This window comes from Moschus berezovskii, chromosome 2, assembly GCF_049115385.1.
Source record: "Moschus berezovskii isolate FMDL1 chromosome 2, NW_MosBer_1.0, whole genome shotgun sequence".
In the NCBI taxonomy this organism is placed as follows: Eukaryota; Metazoa; Chordata; class Mammalia; order Artiodactyla; family Moschidae; genus Moschus; species Moschus berezovskii.
In genome coordinates, this window is record NC_142461.1 from 16,764,807 (window position 1) to 16,788,677 (window position 23,871).

At 52.5% G+C, this 23,871-nt stretch overlaps 2 long non-coding RNA genes across 2 annotated transcripts; one reads left to right on the forward strand and one right to left on the reverse strand.

Moving 5' to 3' along the window:
- The first annotated feature begins 6,066 nt into the window (after positions 1–6,066).
- On the forward strand, positions 6,067–9,255 carry LOC129538103 (uncharacterized). Its single transcript, XR_008682163.2, has 3 exons — positions 6,067–6,266; positions 8,039–8,195; positions 8,651–9,255. It is a non-coding gene; the product is annotated as an uncharacterized LOC129538103 (long non-coding RNA).
- Positions 9,256–12,255: 3,000 nt separating this feature from the next.
- Positions 12,256–23,551, reverse strand: LOC148778497 (uncharacterized). The gene is made up of 3 exons (XR_016038718.1): positions 23,292–23,551; positions 21,246–21,385; positions 12,256–14,209 (listed from the first exon to the last, which is right to left on the reverse strand). It is a non-coding gene; the product is annotated as an uncharacterized LOC148778497 (long non-coding RNA).
- Between the last annotated feature and the right edge of the window lie 320 nt (positions 23,552–23,871).

Sequence of the window (23,871 nt, forward strand, 5' to 3'; positions counted from 1 at the left end):
ACTTTTCCATCTCTACAGCAGTAACAATAGAGCTCTTGAAAATCAAAATAGAACAGAACTCTACAGGGATCACCCCAGAAACTTCTCTGTTCCAAAAAGATAGCTTTCATTGTGCAAAATATTTTTAAAGTTTTTTTTTTTCCCTGAAAAATTCCCTTAGAACCAGTTTCAGGCATTCACAAGTCTTCCTGGTTGCGTTTTCCAGACGTTTCTGCCTGAAGGGATCACTGCCCATGGTACTGAGAGGCTTTGGGCTGGTTCCAAATACTGAATTCAAAGATTCCTGGGAGGATGGTGAGAGGTGCCTGGAGCAGCCAGTCCACTCTGCAAACCCTCAGCCATAAGCAGAGTCCTACCAGGGCCTTAAAGAGTCCGCCACTTAGAGGGGTCTGCACATTCATGGCCAAACGGAAACTTACGGTTTTAAACCCCAACTTCAGAGGAAGTGGGCTTCACTGGTGGCTCAGTGGTAAAGAATCCACTTGACAATGCAGGAGCCACAGGAGACGTGGGTTCGATCCCTAGGTCGGGAAGATCCCCTGGAGAAGGAAATAGCAACCCACTCGGGTATTTTTGCTGGGAAATTCTATGGACAGCCTCTGTCCATGGGGTCGAAAAAGAGTTGGACACAACTTAGCGACCAAACAACAACAATCAGAGGCTGCAGTTTGGGAGAACATCAGCCAGGCAGCACTTTTATTCCCTGAGACCAGAGGACAGGGGCTGCCACAGACATGATTCCTGTGGAGATGGTCACAGCCCAGATGCTCATGTGCAGGCTGTACCCATGAACTTTAGCAGGAGGGAGCACAGCGTGCTAAGGGGACACACCCAGACACACTGGGTTGCCCAGCAACAGGGAATGACAGACCCAGGGACACACACCAGCCCTGGAATGACGCATGCATTGATTCTGCACAGGAGACTGCATGAAGCCGGCTGCCCCTCGCACGGCCTCTTACCACACGAATATGCTCTCAGTCAAACCCTTCAAGTCAGAAACAGCTGTGTGACTAAAGAGCCTGCTCACCCCCCAAAACGCTTACCCAGATTTAGACAGTCCTGGAGCAACCCCCCCATACTTCCGGTCATAGCTCGGTGACACATGGCAGTCTTCTGAGTGGCCAGAATCTAGAAGCTTCATCTCCTTTTGTTTCCTCTCGAAAAAACCTTTGGCTTTTCCATTGTAATCAGCCAGTGACCAAACAGTCTATTTCTGTAACTTCTTAGTATTAGCCAGAGATTGTTCTTTTGAAATGTCTGCAAGTTACAAAGAATGCCTCTGACGTTGCTTTTCAAATTCAACCATGTGAACACTGAACACACAACGTGAAAACTTAGAGGGCGGTTTTTAAAATTTGAAATTCACAAACTGCGCCTGAAGTTTCTTTTCCGCTTTTGGAGGCAGGGGAAAGGCAAGTTTACCAACTTTTTAATGATTCTAAAAATTCCACCCTGGTAAACAGGAAAGCAGCAGCAGCAGCAGCTCTGGAGTCTCTGAACGAGTAGCGTGAGCAACAGGAAAACACCCCTTTTGGACAGCGCCCCTCACTAACTAGGAATGGGTGAAATGAGGACTTGACCTCCATCTAGTTTTCACACTCGGGCCTCATCTGTGATTAGGCAGAACTTGCGGGGTGGTGTTTGTGTATTTTTAAAATATCTATTTACTTGGCTGCACTGGGTCTTGGTTGCGCCATGCGGGATCTTCAATCTTTGTTACATCATGAGAACTCTCAGCTGTGGCAGGTGGGATCTAGTTCCCTGACCAGGAATCGAACCCCGGGCCCCCTGCATTGGGAGTGTGGAGTTTTAGCCACTGGACCACCAGGGAAGTCCCTAGTGTGGTGTGTAGACTGCCTATCTAGGGGAGAGTGTGACCTCGGCTGGGTCCAGAGACAGCCCCTTGTACAGGTTCTGTCTCCTTCCCGGGATGTTTCAGACTCTGAGTTGGTTTTTGTTTGAGAGAAGCTATTCTCCCTGGGCAGGCAGGCCTCTCTCCAGTCCCATGACAGGGCTGTACCTACCTAGAGACGGCTTCGGACCTACACACTGGGTCTGGCTGGCCCTGACCTACTGCCCAGAAACTTCCTCTGTCCTTTCCTCCCTCGCTCCTTCCCTAGCCTCCGACGGGAATTTCTGGGTGAGCCTGGTGGCTCCCGTTCGTGAGCTGCTTGCCTCACTCAGACTCTCCTGCTTATACCTCAGTGTCTGAGATGTTAATCGGTGCCTCACCCAAGACAGAAAGGAAGCAAAAAAGACATTAGGTGCAACACGGTTAATGAAAAAGTTCTGTATGTCAGAACCCACAAACAGAACAAATTGATGGCAAAAGACAAACTTGAAAAATAGATTTTCCAGATAAATATGGCAACAGAGGCAAATACCCCTAATATACAAAAGACTTTTGTAAAGTATAGGGCACCAAAGAAAGATGGGAGATGTGAGCAGACAGATTCATCAGAAGGATGAAACAAATGGTTAATAAGGGAAAAATTTCACTCTCCAGAATACTCACAGCAACACACACACACAAAACCTCTGTGATAACATTTCCCCTTATTACATCTCAGACTAGCAAATGCAGCCCCACTGCTGAGCAGGAGCTTCCTCTTTAATTACTTCTAAGAATGCCCAATAATTGGAAGAGGCTTTTTTGAGGGAAAATTAAGCCTGAAAATTAGTTGGTACCTTTTGACCTGTCATTTCTATCTCTGGAAGTATCCTAGAAGGAATCTTTAAAGTGTCCAAAATGCATAACTACAAAAATACTTGTTGCAGTACTGTTGTTAAAACAAACAAAAAAGGATTTATAATTTCATCCTCACTTTCTTGATTGTATACCCAATGCTCCTGGGTCTGTCTTATGTTCAGTTCGGTTCAGTTCAGTTGCTCAGTCGTGTCCAACTCTGCGACCCCATGAATCACAGCACGCCAGGCCTCCCTGTCCATCACCAACTCCCGGAGTTCACTCAAACTCATGTCCATCGAGTCGGTGATGCCATCCAGCCATCTCATTCTCTGTCGTCCCCTTCTCCTCCTGCCCCCAATCCCTCCCAGCATCAGAGTCTTTTCCAGTGAGTCAACTCTTCGCATGAGGTGGCCAAAGTATTGAAGTTTCAGCTTTAGCATCAGTCTTTCCAATGAACACCCAGGACTGATCTCCTTTAGAATGGACTGGTTGGATCTCCTTGCAGTCCAAGGGACTCTCAAGAGTCTTCTCCAACACCACAGTTCAAAAGGTACATTTATTTAAATTCTGAACACGCTGTGCCAGAACATTGCTTTGTATTTCAGTACCTTAATAAAAAAAAATGCAGTTGACAGATATTCTGAGCCAGGGTGAATCTGGGGGCTGACTCAGTCCCCCATGGGTCCTGTCACCTGTGGAAAGGATCTTTGCCTTCAGCTTCCTGCTCTGAGGCGGGAGGGACCTGGGGCTGCATGAAGCCCATGAGACTGGCAAGGACGCCATGTGGAGGGCAGCTGCCGGAAAAGCAGGAGGGAGGCTCTTGGGAAGAAGCATGGTGGTTGAATTACAGGCAGTCGGAGCGGGAACCATGATGCTGAGCCCACTGCCTGGAGTGAGAAACCCCTTCCAAGTGGGGATGGTGTCAGCAGGCTGCCTTTGGACCTCACACCCTCTGCCTCCCCATCACCCTGCTGTCAGCATGGCATCGGGCTGTCCCAGGCCTTCCTAGGCTGAAGGTCTCTTGGAAAAGAAAGGGAACACAGAGAAAACCCTTTTATGGGAAAGCTGCCACATCCCTTGAACTTTCCTCTGTGAGTCCTCCGAGTTCCCTCCTCCCGCTGCCCTCCGGCAGCTCCCTCACATGGCCAGGACGCTCCAGAGACCCTCTTCCCAGCAGGACAGCTGCATCCTCACGGTGGCCTCAAAGCAGATCCAGCCTGGCCCGGGGGTCTGAACGGCCGTTCCCCGCCTTCACCGCACTAGGATGCTTCTGCCCCATATGGCTTCCTCCAGTCAGGTCTGCTAACAGAGGCCAGCTTTCTCACTGCCCTTCGTGCATCCCTTGGAGAGTCAGGAATTTCCTCTGATTCCTTCTCCTAAAAGTCTCTCGGGGTTTCTTTTCCACCAGTGCTTCTCACCCCAGCCCTCCTTCCCTGGGGTCCTCACTGTCTCAGGTGCTGCCTGTCTGATAGAAACGTGGTCAGGCTGAGTTCAGTTTACTTGAGTTGACACAACCTCTTGCATTTTCTTATTGTAGGCTGGTGGTGTTCACACTTTTATTTTTAGGTGTAGGACCCCGGTTTTGGCTGCCCCCATGCAAAACATAAATGCTGAGCTGCCCTGGGGGGATGGTGGAGCAGGACGAGACACCGCCCCTTCCCCCCATCCCCAGAGGAATATCCTTACAGAGGCGAACAGGTTACTGTTACCATCAGAATCAGCTGAGGAACTGAACAAACAGGAATTCCGGAGCTGGGCCAGGCTGTGTGTGTGTGTGAGAGAGAGAGAGACCCGGCCAAGTGTGTGTGTGCGTGCGTGTGGGTGCACTCCTGTGTGGTTGAGTATCTCTGCTTTTGAACACGCCTCCCAGAGACCCTGAAGCTGCTGCTCAGGGAGGCATGTCCTCAGGGTGCAGTTCCTCTCCAACAGGCACCTCTCGCAGGCCATAGGGGTCTTGCTGCCTTCACAACCTGCCACACCTTCCCTTTCTTTCTCAGCCGGCCCCCAAGGTGCCCCTTCACCCGGTCAAATCCCATCCAGCTCACCCACTCCACTCGGGGACTCCTAAACCTGTCTCACCCTTCTCTGAGTAACTAGCACTTACTGTGCTGCTCAGAGGGTCTGATTTACTTAGGGTGTTCTCTAGTGGTTCAGATGGTAAAGAATCTGCCTGCCAACGCAGGAGACGAAAAGAGACGAGTGTTCAATTTCTGGGTCAGGAAGATTCCCCTGGAGAAACGAAATGGCAACCCACTCCAGTATTCTTGCCTGGAGAAGTCCATGGACAGAGGAGCCTGGCGGGCTACAGTCCGTGTAGTTACAAAGAGTCGGACATGACTAAGCAACTTATTTAAGTTGATCTTTAATTTCACAAGTGACATAGGAGCACATCTCCATTGTAAAACAATTCAGGTGATCCAGATGCAGTGAAGAGCCTTCATCCTTCCCACCTCCACAGTCCCACACTGGGATAACTCCAGGGCAAGTGGGCTGTCCTTCAAGACCCTTGTCCATGGATTCCCTAGCTAGTTTCCAGACCTGGAGAAAGAAAGAACCATCCTTCTTCTCTCCCAAGACAGCTCTTCTGTTTGTGCTGTGATCTGGGCCCTGCAGTCTCCCGCACAGCTGTTCCGTGGTCTGGACCATATCTGTCTCATTCCCGCTTCCTTCCCCTTGATAGCCCCTTACCTGGGACCTCTGTGTGTACATACACACGCACACACACACACATGCACACAAATGTATACTGGTGTTTTTCTTCCTGAAAAATCATCATCTTTTTCTGGATCCTTACATGCCTTTAAACCCAATCTCCTTTCAGCCCTCTGTCTCTCTCAAGCCCAACTTCTTCACCGAGTGGGCTCCCTCCCTGAATACCATACATCCACCTGTAACAGGCTGACCCCAAGCTGCATGCTCGCTGAGAGGGCACTGATGCAGGTCGAGGGGTGGAGGCTCCTGTTAGCACAGTGCTGTTGTTCATCCCCCTGCCTTCCTCCCCTACCCTCACAGGGACAGGAGAGCTGTGGCCTTGGAGGAGGGCCTGGCCATCCAACATCTGGAGTCTCCACTCCCAGGCAAAACCCTTTCGACACGGGCTGAGCCTTCAGGAGATGATGCATGCAGGGCCTGGAGCATCTTGGGGAGCTCTCTGTGCAGGGTCTCTAGGGCACCTCTGCAGCCAACCTCAGACATCTGGGAGCTTCCCTTCCATAGCTTTCCCTACCCTGGGAGGGAGGGAACCACTCTCCCAGTGCCCCAACTTGTTCTGACAACCTGAAACCCCAGGGCCCCGCCTCTTAGATACCAACCCGCCCCCACCCCCCCCACCCCACCCCCCCCCCCGCAAGGTTCCCAAATAGCTCTGCCTCCTGTGAAGGGGGAGGAACAGGAAGACAGGGCTGAGGCCTTAACCACCATTCTCCTAACTCAGTATCATAAAATGAAAGCAAACAAGCTTGGATTATGAAACATCCCCCAGAAGAACTGGATTCGTTTCCTTTTGCCGCCATACCAATTTACCACGAATTCAGTGACTGAAACAATGCGGATCTGTTCCCTTACAGCCCTGGAGGTCAGAAGCGTAAAATCAAGGTGTTGGCAGTGCTGTGTTCCTTCTGGAGCCTTCAGGGGAAGATCTGTTTTCTTGCCTTTTTCAGCTTCTAGGTACCTTGTGCATTCCTCAGCTCTGGGCCCTTCCTTCTTCTGTCTCCAGAGGGCGACCCTCCACCCTCTTCCTCCACTGTCCTGTCTCTTGCTGGCTCTGATGGCTCTCCTGTCTCCCTCTTAAAAAGACCCTCGTGGTTACATTAGACCCGCTCCTGTAGTTCAGGATAATCTCCTTATTGCAGCTTCCTTGGTTGCTCAGATGGTAAAGGATCTGCCTGCAATGCAGGAGACCCAGGTTCGATCCCTGGGTTGGGAAGATCCTCAGGAGAAGGGAATGACAACCCCTCCAATTCCATGGACAGAGGAGCCTGGTGGGCTACAGTCCATGGGGTCAAAAAGAGTTGGACACGACTGAGCGACTAACACTTCTACTTTCTTTCACTTAACACGTATGCAATGTCTCTTTAAACATATCAGGTAACATATTCATAGGTTCTGGGGACTAGGACATGGATAGACACTTCTAGGGGCCATTATTCTGCCCACCACAGGTACAAAATGTAATCTGGATAAGCATCTGTATCTACCACCCACAGTAAACAGATACTAATACGTTGCCTTATTTTCATTATTTTGTTTTCTGAGAAATAAAGCTTTAGGAATAGCTAGAGCCCTATGTTATTTTTCATTCCTCCTCTGCTCAGAGATTGGTAAAATAACCCACCTGTATGTTTCAGCGCTTCACTACATATTAAAAATGCATTTCTAAACAGAACAGTTCTATTTTGGGCATGTTTTGAAACTTTATGTAAAAGGAATCACTGTGTAGCCCTCCGTAACCTGCTTTTTCCACTCGGTATGGTTTTGAGATTATACATGCTGATACATGAAATTCTGGTTCATTCATTCTAACTGCAGCAGAGCACACCTCCCGTGAGCAAGTTAAGAGTTCATTTTGTCCTTTCTTTTGTTGAGAAGCAGATTGTTTTCACTTCTTTTCTTTTTTCTGTTACAAACAGTGTTTCAGTGAATATCTTTGTATTTGTTTTCTGGGGCACCTGTGCCAAAGACCTTGCTGGGGAGACCCCTGAGAGGGCGCTCACAGCTGGGTCTGGGCTGTGCACAGCTTCAGTTTACTAGGGCTGTCACCCAGTCCACAGGTACCTCCGGGTTTAAAAGGATTTTTATCTCCCTCTCTCCCTCCCTCCCTCCTTCCTCAGCAGCATATGTTTATTCACATTTACCTTTTTTTAAAGAAATGATTTTCCTTCAATATTTCGAGTCCACCTCTTTTGCTCCCAGTCTTTTTCTAAAAAAATAATTTTATTTATTTAGTTTTGGCTGTGTTGGGTCTTCATTGCGGCGCCGGGTTTTCTCTAGCTGAGCTGGCGAGTAGGGGCTACTCTCTTGTTGCGGGGCATGGGCTCTAGGGTGTGAGGGCTTTAATAGCTGCGGCATGAGGGCTCAGCAGTTGTGGCTCCCAGGCGCTCGAGCGCAGGCTCAGAAGTTGTGACACACGGCCTCAGTTGCTCTGCGGCATGTGGGATCTTCCCGGATCAGGAACTGAATCTGTGTCTCCTGCATTGACAGGTAGATTCTTTACCACTGAGCCACTAGGGAAGCCCTCCCAGTCTTTTCTCTTTTTTTCCAAACTAGAAACCTTTTATTTTGTGTTGGGGTATTGCCAGTTAACAGGCTTCCCCGGTGGCTCAGTGGTAGAGTCTGCCTGCAATACAGGAGCCACAGGAGACGAGAGTTCGATCCCTGGGTCAGGAAGATCCCCTGGAAGAGGGCATGGCAACCCACTCCAGTATTCTTGCCTGAAGGACTCCATGGACAGAGGAGCGTGGTGGGCTGCAGTCCATGGGGTCGCAGAGAGTCGGACACGACTGAAGTGAGTTAGCATTTCGCACGTGCAGTCGATTAACAACATTGTGGTGGTCGTTTTGGGTGAATCAGTGAAGGGAGTCAGCCATTCATTTATATGTATCCATTCTCCCCTAAACCCCTCTCCCATCCAGGCTGGCACATAACATTGAGCAGAATTCCATGTGCTATACAATAGGTCCTTGTTGGGTATCCATTTTAAACATAGCGGTGTGTCCATGGCCTTCCCAAAGTCCCCGTCACATAAGTTCGTTTTCTAAGTCTGTGAGTCTCTGCTTTGTAAGTAAGTTCATTTGTATCATTTCTTTTTAGATTCCAAGCATAAGGAATGTCAAACAATATTTCTCCTCTGTCTGCTCCTAGTCTTTCATTGAATGTTGCATAGATAGGGCCTTTCCTCCATCCTCACCCCGAGGACCATCCACCCAGGGCCTTCCATGCTCTGCTATCCTCCTTCCCCAGGTTCCCTCTCTGTGGAGTTTGACCTGCAGCGGCCCTTCCCCTCTATGGTTCTGAAGCCCTGCTCTCCCCACGGAGGCCAGGCCAAGGACATGTGCCAAGGCTCCTGCCAGATGAGTGAAGTCCTCTGCCCTTCAGCCTAAATAAATGAGGCGTGTCTAACCCTGATGATGTGAGTAAATCAGACCAAAAGTATAAATGGCTTTATGTTTCCTGTCCCTAAGGCTATTCTGAAACACATAACCTGCCAGTGAATGAAACTAACCTGCAACATGGCAGGATGGACGAACAAATCCAAAGGCTGATAGTTCTTCCCAGGACAGGCCTCATTTCATCAGCCTGTGGCTTTTAGACACCAAATCTCCTTCCATTCTAGGTTTCTCAATCTCCCTTTGAAGATCCCGTTAAAGCAGTGGGCTTCCTCACCACAAGGGGTCATCTCTGATTACCTGGCCCTCATAATGGCCATCTCTCCCCTGCTGCTTCCTAAACAGACTGAAGTGACATTGTCCTCAGGGATCTATCTTAAGTCAAAGAGATTCTCAGTTATCTGGCTCCAACCCGACAGTCTTTTGAACTTCGTGTGTACCTGTTAGCCGTATATGTCCGTTTTGTAAACTCCCCTATTCTGCATGGCAGTGGCTTTGCTGAGATGTATCACTGGAAAAGATAGGGTGTAGAGAATTGCTTCCCACAGGCCCTCAGTCACTTGCTTCACACAGGAACCCCGAAAGCTGTCAGCAGAGTCATCCGTAACCTCCTGCTGTAGAACAGTGGCTGGCGAGATGCATCCAGGGACCCTGACGCCCTCAGCATCTGGAATGAGTCCCGTGCTCTTAAGCGTGAGACTCACAGCTTCCCATGAACTACGTAAGTGTGTGCTGGGCTTCTCAGTTGGCGCTAGTGGTAAAGAACCTGCCTGCCAATGCAGGAAACATATGAGATGCGGGTTCAATCCCTGGGTTGGGAAGATCATCCCCTGGAGGAGGAAACGGCAACCCACTCCAGTATTCTTGCCAGGAGAATTCCATGGACAGAAGAGGCTGGCTGGCTACAGTCCACGGGGTTGCAAAGGGTTGGACACGACTGAAGCGACTTAGCACACAGCACAAGAGTGTGTTTCCAGTGCTCACCCTGTGCCCCTTTGTCCGCCCACTCCTGGGACTGAGATGGGAGAGGAGGGGTTCACAGAGGCCAGCACGGCGTGGGTCCCATGAATCACCTTCTGGCACCTGAGGAGCACACAGAGCTGTCTAGAAGCAGCCTTCCGGAGAGTAACCCAGACGGAGAGAGCCCAGGTGGACACCAGTGCTACTTGTCCTCCTTGCGACAAAGACGGCTGGAAACTCGAAAGGTCTGACACAGAAGCCGGGAGGCAGGGTGACAGGCCAACCACAGAGGAAGTCACCAGAAACCCAGGGAGTTGAAATCCTCTTCTCAAGTGCTTGTTTTTTTAAGAAAGCAAACGTTTCGTAACGGAGCTTGGAGGGTTCCCTGGGCAGCCGCCCAGGCAGATCATTTGGCAATATCGACCTGGGCCATCCATGGCTTCTGAAGAGAACCTGGGACGTTCACGGTCACACACCTGCCTGTGACCTCTCTCCTTAGGCTTCGTTCTCCAGGCTTTGTAGATTCCTGAATTTTGACTGGGAAATTTGATCATCTGAAGTTTTAAAAGGAGTTTGGTGAAGATCTTTTTTTTTTCCTGGCAGTCTAAATCCTGTCTTGAATTAACTCCTAACTACTCGATTAAAAATTAAGATATTGCTTCTTCAAAACTTTTTATTCTTCAAAAATGACATTCCAGTAATTAGCTTTTCAAAATCACTTACCCCATAATTGACCTGATGACCCTTCCTTGTTTTCTGGAATACACACTTCTTTTTTTTTATTATTTGGCTGTGGTGGGTCTTCATGGCTGCATTCAGGTTTTCTCTAGCTGCAGCAAGCAAGGGGCTTCTCTTCATTGCGGCGCACTGGCTTCTCGTTGTGGTGACTTCTCTCTTGTGGAGTGCAGGCTCTAGGCCCTTGGGCTTCAGTAGTTGCAGCTCGTGGGTTCTAGACCATCCACTCAGTAGCTGTGGCACGCAGGCTTAGTTGCCCCGTGGCATGTGGGATCTTCCCGGACCAGGAATTGAACCCATGTCCCTTGCATTGCAAGGCAGATTCTTAACCACTGGCCCACCAGGGAAGCCCTGCCACACACACTTCTCAGAGGTTGTAGGACAGACCCTCCCAATCTATAGTCTTATATGAGGCAGGTCGGATGCATCAGTTCCACTGTGGTTCTTGCTGTATTTGGCTTCATCTTACTGAGAAGTTGGTTAGGTACAAAGAAGCAAGCTGTCATGTCTGATGACACACACATAACTTCATAGTGGCGGGCTGGAGCTGGTTCTCACCCCTCACCTGTCATGAGCACGTCTTTTCAACTCCACGTTCACTGACATCACGTTGGTCACTTGACATCAGCCATGGTGGGAGTAATTATACCAGAAAAACTGGCAAGATCTACAAATCAGGCCTTTTTGTTCGGTGGCTGGGGTGGTGAGGAGAGTAGTGCTTAAAACATGTTTGGAAGAAACAAGAAATCCCAAATAGTTATCCATGCAGGGTGGGAGTGCAGCGCAAGCGTGTCTGAGTTCTTCTTTTGCTTTTTGAATTTATCACATGCATCACTACTTTTTTTAAAAAGAGAACTTGATTTTTTTAGGAATAAAGACTTCCTACTGTGTTTATTAAACCCATACCATCAGCTGGAAACTGCCCAAGCTGAGCTGTCTGGTTGAGGAAGCGATCAGAGACTGGAAATGTGTCCTCACAGTGGCCATAGTGGAGCAACATCCTGGGGTGGAGGCTGGGCAGGGGTGGAGCCTGAGGGTGGACAGAGCGCAGAGCGGGCGGGCAGTCCTGCTAGAACTCCATGCCAAGTCTGAGAGGGGACCCAAAGCAATGACAGGACCAGAGCCAAGGTGTCAGCCCCAAACTCGGGTCATCAAACCCCAAGGATCAGAAATATGGATGTGAAGACAGGACACCCCAGATGGTGCTCCAGGGAGGTGTGATGGAACAGGGCACACGGTTCACACGAGGAGCTTCCAGGTTACAGGGCTGAGGGGGACCCTTTAGGTCACTCCCGAGACCATTTCCCCCACAGCGTATGTTAAAGGGGGACATCCGCTCTGCCCAGGAAGGAAGGCAGGCAAACTGCGGGAGGAAACAAGCACAAACAGGTTCCCCGACACTGGGGAAAAGGCTCCAAGTCCCCGAGGCAGGCTGTGGTAAACAAGTTCCAGGGAGTGAGGCAGAGCTCCAGGCGGATTCCAGGAACCTGTCACACTGCAGAAAGGCCCCAAGAGGCCCCGGTCAGGGTCTGGGAGTGGGGCAGAGGTTCCCATTGGAGGAGTTTGCAGTGGCTTGGAGATTCTGAGCAAAGATAATGGAGGGCCCAGGTGCAAGGATGGGCCACAGTCAGGAAAATCCATCTTAAGACACAAAGCAAATGCAGGACCCAGTGGGCAGCCCTGGAAAAGGCTGGCAGGACCCCACTGCTGGGGGAAATGGAGGCCGTATCTCACCCCTTCCCTGAGGGCTGGATACTTGGGACGAGAGACTCTTCAGGAAACTGAGCACAAGGAGGCCACGCCTTGCCTGGGTTGGCCACGAAATTAGGGAAGAGGTAGCGGAGGATGGAGTGGGATGCTCCCTGCGGCACTAGCCAAATGCCACATCTGTGCCCTCCGTGGCCCTCAGACCTTTCCAAACCTCCACCTGACAGTGGGCAGTGCTTTTTGAAGTCATTCAGAGGGCTGCCACTAGTTGCCAGGGAACTGCACATCCCACCTTGTGGTGATGAGCCACAAGGATGAGCAAGGCCATGACTTGGTCCCCTTTCTTTTTAACTTGCTGCTAAAAGCCTTCAATTTTTTTATTTTTTAAATTTATTTTTAATATTTTTTTGGCTGCATCACATGGCTTGTGGGATCTTAGATCCTCGACCAAGGACTGAATCTGTGCCCTCAGCAGTGGAAGGGTGGAATCCTAACCACTGGACCACCAGGGAATTCGAATTCCTGAGACCTTCATTTTTAAGATGAATTAGATGCATGAATCTCTTATCGCTGGCACACGATGTTCCCTATCTCCTTCCATACTGCTGAGAACTGCTGTTGCTGTTGTTCAGTCGCTAAGTCACATCTGACTCTTTGTGACCCCATAAACTGCAGCACGCCAGGCTTCCCTGTCCTTCACTATCTGCCTGAGTTTACTCAAACTCATGTCCACTGAGCAACCATCTCATCCTGGTGCCCCTTTCTCCTCTTGCCCTCAGTCTTTACCAGAATCAGGGTCTTTTCCAGTGAGTCAACTCTTCGCATCAGCTGGCCAAAGTATTGGAGCTTCAGTTTCGCATCAGTCCTTCCAGTGACTATTCAGGGTTGATTTCCCTTAGGATTGACTAGTTTGACCTTCTCACTGTCCAAGGGACTCTCGAGAGTCTCCTCCAGCAACACAGTTGAAAAGCATCAACGCTCAGCCTTCTTTATGGTTCAGTTCTCACATCGGTACATGACTACTGCTGAGAACTGATCAAACTTAAAATCCTGCTGAACCTACTGATTAATGACCGTCAGCCCCCAAAGCCCCATTAGAGGTAAACTAAGTCAGTTTCACTGTCAACATGTTGAATGCTGAGATCACATGGTCATCACTAAATCATAATATCCAACAGCCTCAACTATTCGGGGGCATATTTTATAGCTAACTCATGCCCCAAAGCTTGTTGAGAGGTCAGCAATCCATCAGGGGATACTCAGAGGAAGACTTGCCCAGGCACGGTCACTCACTTAACCAACACGGAGACTTGTGGCTGCGGTGTCCTGTGGTGAGCTCTGAGGATGCTGAAAGGGCCTGGCCCGAAGTGGAGGACAGGAGGGGCCCATGACAGCTGTGCCACCACCAGGCCGCAGGCTCCAAAGACAGCCCTGTGCTGCATTTGTGACTATATCTTGCACCTAACAGGAGACCTAAGGCTTAGCAGGTGCTCAATAAATAATTACAATGAATAGTATGACATGCCTCTGATAACAAACATTTGAGAAATCAGGAGGAAGCAGTTAATTCTGCTAGGGAACTGAAGAAGCCTCCACAGACGAGGCCACAGAACCAAGCTGGTCCTTCAGTGTAGGAGTCAACAGGCAGAAAAGGGAGAAGGGCAGTCCAGGAAGAGGGTAGCGAATGGGAGGGTGTGATATCTCAAGAGGTCAGGCAGGAAGGAAGGCAGGATGAAGAAGGATCTTGAAATATAGGAAGGTCCAGGCCCTGTAGACTCTATGCTCTGGTCATAGAGTCCAGTGTCCACGTGACAAGCTCTTCTTAGCATCAGGAGCCAAGTCGCCTCGTTAGAAACATTGCTTTTGTCCAGTGGTGAAACCATGCTGTGTTTCCTTTCTCATCTTGACTGCCAGGAAGCTCCTTAAGTGCTGGGTTCCTCATACTTTTTTTTGTGCCCGTAACAGTCCCATGTAGCACTTTTCACCCGTAGGTCGTGTTAGTTCTCTGTTGCTGCAAAACACAACAAACATAGCATCTTAAGACAATATGCCTTTATTATTCGGTTTATCACAGGAGTCTGAGCTCTTCAGCAGGGCTTCTTCAGTCAAGGTGTTGGCCAGGGCGGGGGTCTGAGGTTTGACTGAGGAGGAATCTGCTTGCAAGCTCACATGGCTGTTGGCAGAATTCAGTTCTTTACAGGTGACAGGCAGAAGCCTCAGTTTCTTGCTTGGTGCCAGCTGGGATCCTACCCTCTCTACAGGCAGCCCACAGCATGGCAGCTTACTTCTTCAAAGTCAGTAAAGGAGGGGGTACCCTAGCAAGATGGTTGTTACCATCTAGCGTAACACGACACACACACAACCACATGTCTCATCACCTTTGCCCTATTTTACTGGTTAGAACAAGTGCCACACATCCATGCCTCCCTCTCACACCCAGGAGGAAGGCTCATGGGGCCACCTCAAATCTGTCCACTGCAAGTCCTCATCGGGTAGTAACTGCTCTTTAATTGAACTACTCCTTTTGGCAAATAAGAACATCAGGTCACAAAGACATACAGTGAAGTGAGCAAACAATTCCTGCCAAGAATGTTCTCCCTGTCCCCACAGAATTCACGAAAATGTGGGGCACAGGTAAGTTGATAAATATGAGATGAAGACACATTATAGGATTCACCTTACTGCTGGAAAGACTGAGAGTCTTCTACCATCAGCGTGATTATCCGATTGTCATAAATTTCTTGATTGACAAACATAAAACAAAGGAAGTAGTATCTGACCTACTCTCTAGGTCAGATATCACTATTACGAATTTGGCCCTTCCCTGGAAAAATGTCTCCTAACCCCCAGCACCTATTGTTTTCCCCTACATTATAGATATAGTCAGTGCAAAGTTTCACTAGCACAGTATGAGAGTCTGGGCTCTGAGATCACATGGCATCAAGCTTAGTCACTGACTGTATGACCTTGGACAAGTTACTTAACTTCCAATATGGACAGCAAATGCTTGTTTAGTACCTGCTAAGTATCAGGCTCGGGCTTCCCTGTTGACTCAGTGGTAAAGAATCCGCTTGCAATGCAGGCAACTCGGGTTCGAACCCTGGGTTGGGAACATTTACTGGAGAAGGAAATAGGAACCCACTCCAGTATTCTTGTTGGGACAATCCCACCGACAGAGGAGGCTGGCAGGCTACAGTCCATAGGGTTGTAAGAGTTGGACATGACTTAGTGACTAAACCACCACTACCTCCATATGCCATTAAATTCATTAAAATTCATATACATTCATTTAACCCATATAAACACCCAAGAGAATAGGCACCATTATTAACCCATTTATAGATAAGAAAATTAAGGGATGATTAAGCAGGGCCTAAAATTCTCACTGCAGATGCTGATTGCAGCCATGAAATTAAAAGACGCTTGCTCCTTGGAAGGAAAGTTATGACCAACCTTGATAGTATATTAAAAAGCAGAGACATTACTTTGCCAGCCAAGGTCCGTCTAGTCAAGGCTATGGTTTTTCCCGTGGTCATGTATGGATGTGAGAGTTGGACTGTGAAGAAGGCTGATCGCCGAAGAATTGATGCTTTTGAACTGTGGTGTTGGAGAAGACTCTTGAGAGTCCCTTATACTGCAAGGAGATCCAACCAGTCCATTCTAAAGGAGATCAATCCTGGATGTTCATTGGAGGGACTGATGCTAAAGCTGAAACTGCAATACTTTGGCCACCTCATGCGACGAGTTGACTCACTGGAAAGGACTCTAATGCTGGGAAAGGTTGGGGGCGGGAGGAGAAGGGGACGACGGAGAATGAAATGGCTGGATGGTGTCACCGATTCTGTGGACATGAGTTTGAGTGTACTCCGGGAGTTGGTGATGGACAGGGAGGCCTGGCGTGCTGTGATTCATGGGGTCGCGGAGAGTCGGACACGACTGAGCGACTGAACTGAACTGAACTGAACTGAAAATTCTCAACGTGAGAAGGATCATGGAGATTGAAGGGTTGTGCCTGAGTGCTCAGTTGCTAAGTCGTGTCCAGCTCTTTGCGATCTCATGGACTGTAGCCTGCCAGGCTCCTCTGTCCATGGGATTTTTCCAGGCAGGAACACTGGAGTGGGTTGCCATTTCCTTCTCCAGGGGATTTTCCTGACCCAGGGATCGAACCAGTGGTCTCTTGTGTCTCCTGCATTGGCAAGCGGATTCTTTACTCGTGCCACCTGGGAAGGCCGAAGGGTCAGTGGTGGACAAGATAATTGAGGGCAAGGTAAAAGCAAATAGGGTGCAGTGCTAGTAGATTCTCTAACCTGCTGTCCCCACTGCTGACCCTGGCCAAGGACAGACAGAAACCCTGCGGTGCAGGGGCCTTGTCTCAGCTTCTGGAACCTTCCACTAGTTCCACAAGGGCAAGGGCATCTGTGTTAACCTGTGAGCAGCAGGAAGCCCAGGAACCAAGACTTCATGGTCCTGGGATGACGAGTGGGTAGAGGTGGCTGAAGTTCAGTCTCTGAGAGCAGAGAAGAGGGGAAGGGGCTGGACCAAGTGGGCTCACCCGACAGAGACACACCTGGAGAAAGGGCCCTTTCAGAACAGTTGGGCTCCCCAAGACTGTTCAGCAGACAAGATGATGCACCAGGGCCGAGGGGAAGAGGCTGGCACTCAGAGGGGCCTAGGGACCCTCCCTTTCACTCCTCACAGCCAGGAGGCTCTGGGTCTCTGCGGATCTGGGGGTCCCTGACCCTGCATCCTTCTCCCGCCCCCATCTCCAGATCTTTAGCCCTCTAAGGCTGCCTCCTGTCGGCTGTGGGGAGGGGACCCGTCAGAGAGTCCCCAAACTCTCACAGAGTCAGACACCCTCTTAATTCAGAACCCCTTCCTCTGCCCAGACGCCCCTTCATCCCTGTACCCCAGGCTGCAGGCCATCCTGGGAGTCTGGCTTCTCAGCAGGGCTTAGCAAAAAAAAGTGTTTCTTACACTTTTCCCGCCAACATGGCGGGGTAATAGCCGGGAGGCTCCGCTGGTTCGCAGAGACAAAATGAAGGCGGCTCAGTGCAGAACCAGGCTGCAGACACAGCCCCCATGGGGCACATGGAAACCGCGTGCCTGTCCTCACTCCCTCGAACACCCCCCCACCCCCGCATCTCCCATCTCCCCCCTTTCTGCCTGCCTGCTTCCCCTTCCTTGGGGGGAGGTGGGACAGAGGAGTCCCCCGCGCTTTGGCGCTTGCTGCCCGCGAGCGTGCCCATTTTCCCGTGGGGGCGGGCGCATTTCTGCTCGCGAGCTGTCGGCGCGCGCTGGGCACACACGGCGATCTCTGGCTGTGATGGGGCCGTGGGCGCGCGCCCGGGTGCCCCTCTGGGCCGCCTGCCCCTGGGGAGAAATGTGAGCCCCCAGCACAAGCTGGAGGCTCTGCAGACACTGCACCGGCCCGACCCTCGCCCCCCAAGGTGCAGCCCGGGAGGGGCTCGGGGCGCCAAGAGCGCGTAACGAAACGGAGGAGCGCTCAGGCCGGGTGACGGTCAACTTGGCGCACAAACACGGGCTCAGGGGCTGCGGGCCTTGGCGGCGGGGACGGAACGGACGGTGCGGTGCGTCTGGGATCGCAGGGTCCCGCGGGGGCCGCCGCTCGGCCGGGGGCGGGGAGGCGGCTCCTCCATGCTCCAGTTGAGCCCTGGAAAAACCCCGGCGCGCGGGGGAGAGACGGGCCAGCTCGCAGGCACGGCCGCGGATGGCGGGAACAAAGACGGCCCGCGGCCGGATGCAGTCATGGAAAAACCCATCGGGGCGCCGGGGCGGGGGCGACAGGGGAGGGGCGGCGCGCGCCCGGCCGCCCCGCCACCCTCGCCGGGCCGCCCGGGCGGGGCTGCTCTCGGATCCCGCCCCGGGAGCGCTCCTCGCTGGCAGAGGGGGAGACCCGGGAAAACACAGAATGCCGGGCGGGAAGGGGCGGCCTGGGAACCGAGAACCAGAAGCACCCTGGCTCCGGGGGCGGCGCGCATCGTGGCTCCGCCAGCACACCCCCGTGCTCTCGGCCGGGACGGGAGGGTGGCCGGCCTGGTGCGCGCCGGGTACACGCGGGCTGCACACGGCCGCTGGGCAGCTGCGGCAGCGGCTGGTGGCCGCCCCTAGGGGGCGCGCAGACACCTCCCCAACCCCCAGGCCAGGGCGCGGACGCGTGTGCGGCGGCCCACACGCCACTGTACACATTTGATCATATACACGCACGTGCTCCCCGACACGCGAGCAAACCCCAGCTCCCAGGACAGAGGGAAGGAAAGCGTCCTACCGAGCGGGGCGGATCAGATGCTGCTTTGGCGGCCCCCAGGGCAGGTGACAGAACCTCAGGAGCTAGAGGCGAGGACCTTAGAATCTGACGCCGAGGTTAGGGTCCCCCCTCCCCCCTACTTTACAGGTATGTGCCAGGATCCCATCTCAGGAGTAGAGTTTCCCTCCCGTTCAGGACGCCGCCTGCCGGTCCTGGCCTTAGGAACACGCCTGGAGACCGGGAGGCGTAAAGACTTTTTTTTCTCTTTAGAAAAGGAAAGTGTTGGCTGGAGTCGGGCTCAGTGACTTCTGAGGCTTTTCCAGTTAACGACTTATTATGAAGAAGGAACTGGAACCAGAGACCATAAAAGGAGTTGGTGGGAGCGGAGGAAAAAAAACCTTGGTGCCTGGTTTGGCCCTAGCCACAGGCTCAAACGTCCCCTTGTTTATTTGTGTTTGCCTGCAGTGGGGCGCCAGGGTGCAAACGTGAACCCATGGGGGGGGTCCCTGGGGTGGGGAGGGGACGTGGAAGAGGACATGATTCTGGGGGGCCCAGAGTCAGATTCTGGAGACGAGACCTCAGGTTCTGTCTGAGTGGGAAGGCTGCTAGGTTGGGGTGTCAGGTGAGGGTTCTTAAAGCCCGGAGGGTAGGAAGCCCACCACCTCAAAAAGTTCAGGAACAAGGACTGCCTTTCTGAGGTCTGGCTGTTGGAATTGTGGGAGTACAGTTGTGCTGGGAGTTCCAGCCACCTCCCAGAATACAGGGTGAGTAGAAGCAGGCACACCAGCGACAGGACAGGGTCAGCGGAGCTGGCAGTCACTTGTGGTCTCCTTGGGAACTGGGGTTGGAATCAAATGACCCAGACCCGGCCTCTCCCTGACTTCCTGGTTTGGGGGATCTGATCTGACATCTCTGGACCTGAGATTCCTCATCTGTAAAGTGGGAACGAGAGCGCCTCAGTAGGCTCCCTCCATCCTGCCTGCCTTCCTTTTCCACTTCTCAGAGCCCCTGGAGCTTGCTCACCAGGACTCCTTGCAAGGCCTAATTTCCTGAGAGCAGGTGGGGTCCAGTGGGTAGGCTGGGGAGCAGCGCCCCCTCGTGGTAAATATCGGGAGGGCTCGGTTATTCCGGGAGGATTCATGCGGGCTACCCTGCTTTTGGTGCCTGATGGGGGCTCTGGCAAGTTAGAGCTTCCAGGGGCTGATCCTGGGGCTCCACTCAGGGAGACTTTTCCATCTTGCTTCAGCTACCCCGTTGAGCAACCAGAGAGAATTCTGCTTCCCCGCAGCAGCCTCTCCTCTGCCTTCTCACAGCCCTGCTTCTCCATTTTTAACAGGCTTCTCTCACTTCTGTCCCGGAGGAATCCATTTGGCATTTACACTGTGTTTTACAGCTTACACAGCACTTTGACACACATTACTCGTCCCTGAGGTGTGCTGTTTCTGGGTGGTGACGGCCCTGGATGGATAGAGGATCCTGGTTTGGGGCGTGGCTCCAGCACCAGAGGGCTGGTTTGGATCCTGCCTCTTCCATCCAGCTGTGTAACCAGGGTGACGCTCAAAACATTGAATAACCAGTAGGACAGGCAGCGACCAATCAGAACAGACCCTGCCCTAAACACCAGGTACAGCCAAATGTGCGTACCTGCTGAAGATTCTAGAACAATCTCAGCCTCACCTCAGTTTCTCTATCTTCTGTAAGGGCACGGTGATTCCACTTTATAGGGCTGTCGTGGAGGCTGAATTAGTTACTGTATATAAAAGGTGGAGAAACCAGTGTCTGGGACATAGAAAGCACCCACTAAGAGCTTCATTACTGGCCCCTTCTCTTCTCAGACTCTGTGACTCAGGGTGAGCACCACTCTTAAGGGATAACACCTCCCCTCCCCGCAGTGAGCCCTCTATATACATCTGGGCTTGCCCCCTGGCTCACTTCCCACTTCCCACACTTCCTCTAGTTATTCTACTCACCAGAAGTGCTTCTCAAGCTTTCCCATGTATCAGAATTTCTGGGAGACCTTATTACACTGCAGATTCTGATTGAGGAGGTCTGTGTGGGGCCTGGGATTCTATATTTCCTACAAGCTCCCAAGTGGTGCTGATGCTGGTCTGAGAAGCAAGACTCCTAGAGACCACTGCAGAAACAGAAGTGTCAGCAGATCGTGAGCCATAAATATTCATTGAGCATTTACTCGGTGCAAGACTTCCCTGGTGGCTCAGAAGGTAAAGAATCCAACTGCAGTGCAGGAGACCTGGGTTCGATCACTGGGTAGGGAAGATCCCCTGGGTCAGGGAGAAGGGCAACCCACTCCAGTATTCTTGTCTGGAGAACTCCATGGACAGAGGAGCCCGGCAGGCTACAGTCCGTGGGGTCTCAAAGAGTTGGACACGACCAAGCGACTAAAACACACAATCAGTACAAGGCTGTGCAAGGATCCAAACAGTCCAAGGGCTGGGTTCCAACCTCAAGTGGCAGATTAGTTATCTCGCATAAATGGAGGTTAAAACCTAGCAATCGGGCCAAAGGGCTAACATGTGCCAAAGAGGGTGCATCAGGTGAATCCATTCTCCTCCCGGTAGCCAGAGTGATGCTTTAAACAAGTGATGCTCTTGGCTTTGGCCAAGATATTTTACTTTCTTCAATTGATATGATCCCCAGAGAGGGCTGACAGCTGAGGGTCCTTCTGTCTGAAGCCTGTACTCCAGCTCTGGGGTACCCTAAGTCCTTCAGGCCTGCAGGAGACCTGGATGGTGCAGCACAGCGCCAACATGGGGGTACTCACCCTGGCAGGAAGGCAGGAATCAGAGAGGCTGGTGGAGGGGGCGGGCTATGCAGGGAGTCCAGCAGAAGGGTTTGCCAGCCCTGATCCCAAGGTAGAGATGAACCAGATGGGCTGAGGCAGAAGTTCTCTCCCTTGGTTCCCTGAAGACAGAGTGGGATGAATCATGGGTGGGATGTAGACCACAGGCACACCCTCGACTTTTGTTCCTCTGTATTGTAGTGTTAATCAGTGTCAACTTATCATCCGTCAGCAGCTACACTTCACATTTCATCATCTTAGGTAGATGACCCTCATATTTTTCCAAGAGCAAGTGTTGTTCAGCTTGAAATAGGGAATCAGACAATCAGCATTTGCAGGAATGAGCATTTCCGCAAGTCTGTGGTTTGGGTCCTTTGCTAAGAAAGCACCAGGTCTACCCCTCCGCCCCCACATGTGATATCTTGCGAGCCTCTCTGAGGCCCTAGATGTCCACACTGTGTTGATTGGGTGGTGTGGACAGTGGGCCAGGAAGCAGCCGGCAGCAGCATGGGGAGAGGCCAGCAGAGGGACCTGAGAGAAGGAAGAGGGGGGCTGTGCCCGGGAAGGTTGCTTGGTGTCGGGGACACAGCAGCTGGGTTGGCCTCATGAGTCTGTACCCTGTGCAGTCCCATGGGGTTCCGGGCTTGGCTTAATGCTTCGCCGTCCCTGTCTCGATGTCCTTTTTATTTCATTTTTGTTTTTGTTGTTATTGTTTTCTTGACAGTCTCAATACTTTTTGAAGACGGGGTCTTGTATTTTCGCTTCACTTGGGCCCCATACATTATGTAGCTGGTTCTGCTTGCCAGCTCTGGTTCCTGGGCCCAGGGCCCGTTCTGCACGGCCCGTCTGGGAGTGACTAGAGAACACGGGTTGGGGAAGGTGGGCCTGGGGGGGCATCCTTGAACAAGTCTTTGTGTGGATCTGGGATCATGGAGCTTGCTCCACCCCGAGGGGAGGAGAAGATGAAGGCTGCAGGCTTTTCTCAGTTGAGAACCAGACCCAGGAAGCCAGTCCCTGAGGCTGGTCTTTCAGAGATGCCAGGTGCCTCCTGTCTTCCAACCCCCATTAGTGAGACTAAGAGACAGGAAGGGCCATAGGAATGGAGTAGAGGCCTCGCTTGGGTGGGACCGGCAGAGCGCACCCTGGCTCCTGGGTCAACAATTGGCCAGGATGTGGGTGCTCAGCTCATTCTCTCTGGCCTGGGTTCAGATATCTGTGTCCTCGAGTCCAGCCTGGTCTGGCCCACTGGACTTAGAGACAGACTGTGAGAGGCTTGGGTGTTACTCTGTTTTGACAGGTGGCATACGGAGGAAGGAGCCTGAGAGGCCTGGATGGACTGTGTCACTTAAGTCCTGAGACCCAGTTAGGGGCTGAGTCCTGAGGGGACCTGCTCCCCCCTCCCTTCCCCAGCCCTCACCCCTGCCTTCCTGGGCCTGGGCCAGCTCTCAGGCCCAAATTTAGGTCACGGCTTTGTCTTTGCACACCTGATGCTCTTTCTGCTCCTGTGGTGTCTTGTCCCTCCCCTTCTTCCACTCCAGGTTGGAACAGTATCCTCTCCCAGGGGAACATCTGCAGTCTCATGGGAAGGGCGTGCAGAGCGCCCACTGTGTGCCAGTGAGGGTGACACTGAGGCCCGGGCTGCTCCAAACAGGAGTGGGTTACTTCAAGGCGTTCACCCAGCCGAGCATTTATAAGTAGGACAGAGCCTGGCGGTCCCGGGGCCCCCAGAGTGGGGAGAAAACCTGGGCGACAGGGAGCAGAGTGGGGGCGTCCTGCTTTGGGCGCAGACCCCGCCGCGCCTGGGTCGCCGGTTTCCGAGAGCTGAAAAGGGCCTCTGTGTTCCGTCTCCTGCCTGCCCGCGGGCCAGGAGCGCATTTCCGCAGCTGCGCCAGACCCCGGAGGCTCCGCAGACCCTCGGGGGACAGACGCAAATAGTTCCCGGCCCAGCTGCCCAGCCAGTTACCTTGGGAACCAAACTCAATCGCCTGACGTCACTGAGCCGTTGCGTAGCAACCGGCTAAGACTCACCCTGCAGCTCTCCCCGCCTCCGCGGTGAGGTAGCCGTCGCCATGGAGACGGCGGGACTGGGCAGGGCGCTGCCGGGCCGCCCTGTCCTCCTCGCCCCTCGCCTGCCTGGTCGCGCCCTCCGCTCCTCCCCGCGACGGAAGGGGACCAGCCCCGGCGGAGGAAATGGCGCCTCCTGGCCTCAGGGCGGCTGGCGAGGGCCCCGTGGTGGCCTAAAGTGCGTCCTGCCGCCAACAGGGATCTGTCTCCCAGAGAGGCCTTTGTTCACCGTCACCCACCTGACTGCCCTCTTTTCGGTTCCCAGCCTGGTTCCTGCTCTGGAGACAGGAGCAGGTGGCAGCACGGGACATTTCCCCCAACTCCCCACCCCCATCGCCCAGGACATCTCAGCAGTGTTTGGTCCCAGCCTTGTGGGAGGAGACGCTGGGCCCTGCTCAGGCCACTCTGCTCCCATCCTTGGTTCCCTCCTCCACCTTCCCCTGGTGCCTTCCCCTGCCGTCTGTCCATGCCTGCCTGCCGGTGCTGGGTGCGGTTTGGCCAGGCCACCCCTGGGTGGGGGGAATTGGGGAGGGTAGAGCCTACC